Here is an 8533-nt window from a genome sequence, read left to right on the forward strand (position 1 = left end):
CAGACCATGTTCCTGCACGGTCAGACACGGCCATTACACAGTACACAGCAGGGGACATTTATAAGATTATCTCAGCACAGGAACATTTTGCTTAAACACATCCAATTGTGGAAATTATTATTATTAGTCCAAGATCTATTACTTAAAATATACTTTGTTCATGGGAAAACCCCTTTAAATGCATGTGATGGGGCTAAAAATCATTTTTGCAATTATAGAGTTTGCGCCCATTGCCTTCTAGAGAGTCTGTGTTGTACTATCTAACTGGGCTAACTGAGAGTCTGTCAGTGAGTCCATTTATGATGGTGAATTTGTGTCTTTTTTCAGAGCTCCTCTCAGCTAAAATATGACCACAGACCACATTGTGTGGGGATATAAAGGCCATGTAAAAGCCAAATGGTGCATAGCTTTATTAACTTTGGATGTGCGGTCCATGTCTCTATAACCATACGGTCTGTGACCAACTGGCGTCATGATGTGACCGCCGATCGGTAAACTTTTATTGATCGGTGATCGTTTCAATGCCTGTGTAAGCAGCTAGGCCAGATAAAACGATGAGCACTGAGCGATCTACACTTGATTGCTCAGTGCGTATAGGCTGCCATTGTTCTCAGGACGATACACCGTTGAAAATTGTGTGAAAGATAATCTCTTCCGATGAATGAGTGTTTTGCTCATTCATCATGTGATTGGCAGCCTGTATACACGGCAAAGTAATGGCGAAACAAGCTCACGATTATTAAAGATAAAGCAATATGGCGGAGAATTAAAGGTGGTAACACAAACAACAGTCTTGGCTGCCCATAGCAACCAATCACAGAGCTGCTTTCATTTTATAAGAGCACTATATGAGATGGAAGCTGTGCTGTGATTGGTTGCTATAGGCAACCAAGACCAGTTTCATAAATCTCTGCCATATTGCTTTATCCATGTGCCCTGTTAAAGGGAGTGTCTCAACACAGCTAATGGATAGAATTGTCAATTCTAAGCACCCATCGACACGCCCGTGAAGTGATCGTGGGTGGCCAATTGGTTGCTATGACAGCAGGGGGTCTGTAGCTGGGCTTCAATAGAGACCCTGATTTTTACTATATACGGGAATGCTATGGCATCACTGTATATAGCAGAAGGGATCAGACAATCGCAGGTTACAGTCCCCTAAGGTGACCAACAAGTGTAGCAAAAATGTTTAAAAAAATAGTTTTAAAAATATGAAAATAATTTTAAAAGTATGAAAATTATTAATAATAATAATAATAATAATAATAATAAATACACATATGTGGTATTACCGCATTAAGAAAAGTCAGATCTATCAATATATTAAAATAATTGACCCAATCGGTAAACACCTTAAATGAAAAAAAAATGCCAAAGTTACATTTTTTATTCCAAAAACTGCTATAACAAAACGTCATATCTATCTCAAAATGGTATCAAATCTAGTCTTGCCTTGCAAAAAATAAGCCACCAAACAGCTCCATAGGCTGAAAAACAAAAATGTTACACGTCTCAGAAAATGGAAACCCCTGTAAAAAATGTTTTTTCAAACTTATGATTTTTTTTTACCACAAAAAATAATTTTAAAAAACGGACATGTTTGGCATCGCCGTAATCGTATCGATGAGGAGAATCACATTGCAAGGTCATTTTTATCATACATTGTACATCGTAAAAAACAATCCTCAAAAAACAATGTCAGAATTGCTGGCTCAGGATCCGAGAGCCAGAACATTTCGCGGTTTTCTTCTGGCGGGCTGCCATCTAGTGGCTAAAATGAAAACTTAAATTAAAAAAAAAATTGCAGCCAAAATTGAATTTGGAAAATGTCTTCAAACAACATCACATTTTTTATTGTAAGTTTTTATTAATATGATTATCAATAAATCATTTTTCCATTGTCAAACGTGTCCATTAAAGTTGGGTGGATTAGTTTGCAAGACTCTGGTCCATTGACCAAGGTCAATAGTCTGCTGGATGAAAGGCTCATGAATCTCTTACCTTCCCAGATCTCCAGCACAATCTTTGATTAGGTGATATGGCATGATATCATCAATGAGGAGTGATGTCGTGCTAATCCGGCTAATCAAAAGCTGTGCTGGGGATTCTGGAAGGTAAGAGATTTGTGAGCCTTCCATCCAGTGGACTACTGACCTGGCCAATGGACCAGAGTCCCGAAAATGGGTCCTCCCAATACTAGTGTCCATTCTCTTTAAAGGGAATGCATAACTTTAATATTTTGTATTCATTAAATTCCAGAATACACTCATTTTCTCTAAGATGTTTTTATTTTTGATGATGAATGGTGAATTATGTTTTAGGTCCAGAAGATTTGGGACAATTGCAAATTTGGCGCAAAAAAAATCAAATAATACCAAAAGACATGAAAAAGAAAAGTGACTTAAAAAAAATGTGCAATGTTGAATTGTGCCCTATGACTGTACAGCAAAGAGTTTGGTGAAGATTTTACAGGATTAGTAAAAGGAGTTCACATGCTAACAATAGTTAACAAATGAAGCAAAATGGTGAATGGGACCCTCTGTTTTTATAGGTATAAGGCTCCGTTCCCACAATGAGCTTTAGTGAGTTTTTGATATTGCAGATGTTCTGCACCATTTCTGCCCCATTAAGTAAAAAAGGTGACTTGCATTTTTTTCTAAAATTTGCAGTGTACAAAACTCACCAAAAAATCATTTAGTCACAGGTGAGTTCTCCCAGGTGAAGTTATGCCACTGGCAGTTTTCATTCTATACTTTAAAGGAAACCTGTCATGTCCTTAAACATTATTGACCTGCAGAACTGGGGTTAATCAGCATGTTAATAGTGTTCTAAAGCTGCCCGGCCGCCTTACTGAAAGCCCAGCTACAGGGGGGAAATGCATGTTAAGGTACCGTCACATTAAGCGACGCTGCAGCGATAGCGACAGCGATGCCGATCGCTGCAGCGTCGCTGTTTGGTCGCTGGAGAGCTGTCACACAGACCGCTCTCCAGCGACCAACGATGCCGAGGTCCCCGGGTAACCAGGGTAAGCATCGGGTTGCTAAGCGCAGGGCCGCGCTTAGTAACCCGATGTTTACCCTGGTTACCAGCGTAAAAGTTAAAAAAACAAACAGCACATACTCACCAGCGCGTCCCCCAGCCTCTGCTTCCTGACACTGACTGAGCTCCGGCCCTAACAGCACAGCGGTGACGTCACCGCTGTGCTTTCACTTTCAGTTTAGGGCCGGCGCTCAGTCAGTGTCAGGAAGCAGAGGCTGTGGGACGCGCTGGTGAGTATGTGCTGTTTGTTTTTTTAACTTTTACGCTGGTAACCAGGGTAAACATCGGGTTACTAAGCGCGGCCCTGCGCTTAGTAACCCGATGTTTACCCTGGTTACCAGTGTAAAATATCGCTGGTATGGTTGCTTTTGCTGTCAAACACGGCGATACACGGCGACCTAGCGACCAAATAATGTGCAGACCTTCTAGCAGCGACCAGCAATTTCACAGCGGGATTCTGATCGCTGCTGCGTGTCAAATACAGCGATATCGCTCCCTAGGACGCTGCAACGTCACAGATCGCTGGCGACGTTGCTTAGTGTGACGGTACCTTTATTCCTCCCAACAGCCTCCAGCTTTCAGTCATAGTCAGCGGCGGCTATAACTGCGCCCTGACACTGACAGTCGCATCTGTACTGATGCACTGCTGAGTCGGCTGTCGGTCAGTGCCGGGACGAAGTTGCAGCTTCCTTTCACTGTAACTGAGCCGTGACTGAAGTTTTGCTGGAACTTTTAATGTTCTTGACTAGGGTTGAGCGAAACGGCTCGGACAAATTCAAAAATCGCCGACTTTCGGCAAAGTCAGGTTTCATGAAACCCGACCCGATCCTAGTGTGGGATCGGCCATGCGGTCGGCGATCAGCGCGCCAAAGTCGCGTTTCGTATGACGCTTTCAGCGCCATTTTTCAGCCAATGAAGGAGGACGCAGAGTGTGGGCAGCGTGATGACATAGGTCTCGGTCCCCACCATCTTAGAGAAGGGCATGACAGTGATTGGCTTGCTTTCTGCGGCGTCACAGGGGCTATAAAGGGGCGTGCACGCCGACCGCCATCTTACTTCTGCCGATCGTAGCATAGGGAGAGATTGCTGCAGCTTCATCAGAAGAAGGGATATAGTTAGGGAGGAAAGATTAACCCCCAAACTGCTTGTGCTGTAGCGATTTCCACTGTCCAACACCACCTTTTTTTTGCAGGGACAGTGGAGGGTATATTTTTGTGCATCAGCTCTGTAGCTTATTAGGCTGCCTTATAAGGCTCCCTGATAGCTGCATCGCTGTTTGCACGCTGCTGTGCAAACCAACTGCTTTTTTAAAAGCAAAAATCCTGTTGCTCCTTTCTGCATAGTTATCTTGTTTATTTGTCCACACTTTTGTGTGCAGCAGTCCTTTTTATTGTTAAAAAGTTTTAGGACAGCGTGGCCCTCCGGTGAAAGTAGCACAGCGTGCAATGCCTGAAAAAGTATTCCATAGTAGGAAGAGTGTAGTGTGGCAATTTTTTAACCAAGATCCGAATGATCAGTCAAAAGTTATCTGTAAGAAATGCTGAAAGACCTTTAGCAGAGGGAAGAATCTTCAAAATTTAAATACAACGTGCATGCTTAGACATTTAACCAGCATGCACTTGCAAGCCTGGACTAACTACCAAACGTCCCGTACCGTTGGTGCACCTGCTCAGAATGAAGGCAGTCAGCAACGCTACATTGCTTCCCTCACTGTAAGCCCACCGGTTAGGACACCACCAGCAGCAAATGCGGAGGTATCGTCGCAAGGCCAAAGCAGTCAGGGAATCCCAAGGTTATTGGTAGGAAACACTGTATGTAGGCCAACATCAAGAATACAATTACCAACCCTCTCTCAATCCGCCATGTCCACCACCACCACCGCTAGTTCCACCATATGCAGCTCTCCAGTCCAGCTCACCCTACAAGAGACTCTCGTTAGGAAAAGAAAGTACTCATCCTCTCATCCGCGTACACAGGGTTTGAACGCCCACATTGCTATACTAATCTCGTTAGAGATGATGCCCTACCCGTTGGTTGAAAGCGAAGCTTTCAAAGACCTGATGGCCTACGCAGTACCACGCTATGTAGAACACAAGAACAAATGATGATCAAAGAGGCAATGATATCAGTATAAAACCACAATTTTATTAAATAGATACATATAAGAGCATACTACCAATATTCAAAGAAATGGAACAACTAACATATATCACACCATCACTAGTGTTGACGCACAGTGCCCCGCGACACATAGCCAGCTCCCATATTGGGTATTAATGGAAGGCAATACTGAAAGAGTACATATTGTGATTATCAACTCATAATTATTGTCCAGTATGCCATCCCATTTTATGATCACATTAACCTATCTCATAAACATCATGACCCCATTGGGCCTATACACGCTGGAAAGATATAATTACCCATACATGAATTGCGTCTTGGCTGCTGTGTCACCGGGCTGCGTGCATCTGCCCCGACGCGCGTTTCGGACTCCTTTTTCCTTGCCTGGCTCACACCTTGAACCTGGTGGTGCAGTGCTTCCTGAAAAATTATCCGGGGTTAACAGCCCTGCTCCTGAAGGTGCGAAGACTTTGCTCGCACATCCGCCGGTCGCCCGTACACTCCAGCCCTATGCTGAACCATCAGCGATCGCTGAATCTTCCCCAGCACCGCCTAATAATCGATGTTGCAACAAGGTGGAACTCCACACTGCACATGGTTCAGAGGCTGTGCAAACAGAGGCGTGCTGTAATTAATTTGTGGGAGGATATACATACACAGGCAGGCACTAGGATGGCAGACATGGAGTTGTCTGGTGTGCAGTGGTCGAAGCACAAGACCTCTGTCAAGTCCTTCAGTGTTTTGAGGAATGTACACGCCATCATAAGCATCCCACTAATGCGTCTGCTGATGAAAAGTTTGACGCACATTAAGGAGTAGGCGTCTGCAGCCGAGGAGGAGGGAAGCCTTGATGACAGTCAGCCATTGTCTGCCCAGGGAACTCTCTTGGATGAGGTGGCGGAAGAAGAGGAGGAGGATGATGGGGATGAATATTTATGGGAGGATGCTTCTCAGGGGGCAATAGAAACTGGTGGTGTTGCAAGGTCAGGTACAGGGTTTTTGCGGGACACAAGTGATGTTGATTTGCAAGAAAGTGCTCCTCAACCCAGCACAAGCAGTGAATTGACACCTGGAACATTGGCCCACATGGCTGAGTATGCCTTGCGTAGCCTAAAAAGGGACCCCCGCATTATCAAAATGATGACCGATGACGATTACTGATTGGCCTGCCTCCTGGATCCACGATATAAAGGAAAATTACAAAATATCATGCCACATGAGAACCTTGAGCAAATATTGGCTACGAAACAAGCAACTCTTGTAGACCGTTTGGTTCAGGCATTCCCAGCACACAGCGGCGGTGTTGGTTCTCACACGAGCCGTAGGGGGCAACATGGCAGAAGTGTTAGAAGTGCAAAAATCCGAAGTGGCGTTGGACAGAGGGGTTTTATGACCAGGTTGTGGAGTGATTTCGCAATGACCGCTGACACGACAAGTACTGCTGCATCAATTCAAAGTGACAGGAGACAGCATTTGTCCAGTATGGTTACAAACTACTTTTCCTCCCTTATCGATGTTCTCCCTCACAGGTCATTCCCCTTTGATTACTGGGCATCTAAAATAAATGGCCTAAATTGGCAGAATATGCATTACAGGAGCTCGCTTGCCCAGCTGCTAGTGTGCTATCAGAAAGAGTCTTCAGTGCTGCTAGTTCAATACTGACCGAAAAAAGGACACGTCTGGCTACCTGAACTGTTGATGATCTAACCTTCATTAAAATGAACCAATCATGGATTTCAAATTATTTGGCCCCACATTCCCCTGCTGACACGTAGCTTGCCTGAAAAATGTCTTGCTTTTAGCCCCCTCTTACTGACTTCTCCAATTCCTCCATTTGCAGCTGCTAAATGTCCACCATAGGCCATTTTTATACCTCCCTAAATGGGCTGACTCCCCCCACAGGGCCGTGGTCACCACCTGGCGCAAGCACCCATGCGAGTGCCATTTGCCTGGACAGGTGGGTGTGCCCACTCTTGGGCGACGGCACTGGCACAGGGTCCCTCATAGTACAATGAAGTGTCTCTGACGGTGGTGGTGCACAACCAACGTCAGACACACCATCGTAATATGAGGGGCCCTGTGCCAGTACCGCCGCCCACGAGAGAGTGTTCCCCCCAGCTCGAACAGTGCTCTACCACTTGCAATACTTACCTTTCCCTGCTCCACCACTATGTAGTCTGTGCTGTTAAATCCTTCAATGGCACTGCCAATACAAATTGTTGAAATGATAGATGATAGTTAAAATATACAGGGGCCCTGGCCTCCATTTAGACCAGTTAATACTTTGCGCCTACTACCACTGTTTGCTACTCAGCAGAGGAGCCCACCCCTGTACCTAGCTATGCCACCTGTTTATTTATGAACAATTTTTTGGCAGACATTTAGCCCACTTCATTATTTGGGCCTACTAACTGTGTCTGCCGCTCATTACAGTTGTCATCCACTGAACAAAGCAATGCCGCCTGTTTAGTCCTGCTACCAATTTTGAACTGCATTTAGCCCACTTTATTATTTGGGCCTACTAACTGTGTCTGCCACTCATTACAGTTGTCCTCCACTGAACAAAGCAATGCTGTTGTGAATTTACCTTTTTGGCTCCCTCTAGTGGTTACTAGTGATTTGACTCTGGGAATGTCTGCCATCCCTTGTATGCTCACCTGGGTCGTTAGGTCAGGGGTGTTGCTATATAAGCTCCCTGGACCTTCAGTTCAATGCCTGGCAACGTTGTAATCAGAGCTAATCTGTTGTGCTCTTGTCTACTGATCCTGGTTCCTGCTAGATTAAGCTAAGTCTGCTTTCTTGCTTTTTGCTATTTGTTTTTGTTTGCATTTTTGTCCAGCTTGTACATAATCTGTATCCTAACCTTGCTGGAAGCTCTAGGGAGGCTGGAGTTCTCCCCCCGGGCCGTTAGACGGTTCGGGGGTTCTTGAATTTCCAGTGTGGATTTTTGATAGGGTTTTTGTTGACCATATAAGTTATCTTACTACATTCTGCTATTAGTAAGTGGGCCTCTCTTTGCTAAACCTAGTTCATCTCTGTGTTTGTCATTTCCTCTTACCTCACCGTTATTATTTGTGGGGGGCTTGTATCCAACTTTTGGGGTCTATTCTCTGGAGGCAAGAGAGGTCTTTGTTTTCCTCTTCTAGGGGTAGTTAGTCCTCCGGCTGGCGCGAGACATCTAGCGACCAACGTAGGCATGTTCCCCGGCTACTTCTAGTGTTGGCGTTAGGAGTAGATATATGGTCAACCCAGTTACCACTGCCCTATGAGCTGGATTTTTGTACTTCGCAGACTTACTTGTTCCTCTGAGACCCTCACCATTGGGGTCATAACACAATGCCGCCTGTTTAGTCCTGTTACCACATTTGAA

General features: G+C 44.8%; 1 protein-coding gene across 1 annotated transcript in view; it reads left to right on the forward strand.

Moving 5' to 3' along the window:
* Nucleotides 1–1059: 1059 nt before the first annotated feature.
* The window catches only part of LOC143768599 (prolactin-like), a 34914-nt gene continuing 27440 nt past the window's right edge, over nt 1060–8533 (forward strand). Inside the window, exon 1 of the mRNA XM_077257235.1 lies at nt 1060–1163. The gene's annotated coding sequence lies outside the window, so the exon portion shown is untranslated. The remainder of the gene's footprint in view (nt 1164–8533) is intronic.

The sequence above is a fragment of the Ranitomeya variabilis genome, chromosome 4 (genome assembly GCF_051348905.1).
Source record: "Ranitomeya variabilis isolate aRanVar5 chromosome 4, aRanVar5.hap1, whole genome shotgun sequence".
NCBI lineage: Eukaryota > Metazoa > Chordata > Amphibia > Anura > Dendrobatidae > Ranitomeya > Ranitomeya variabilis.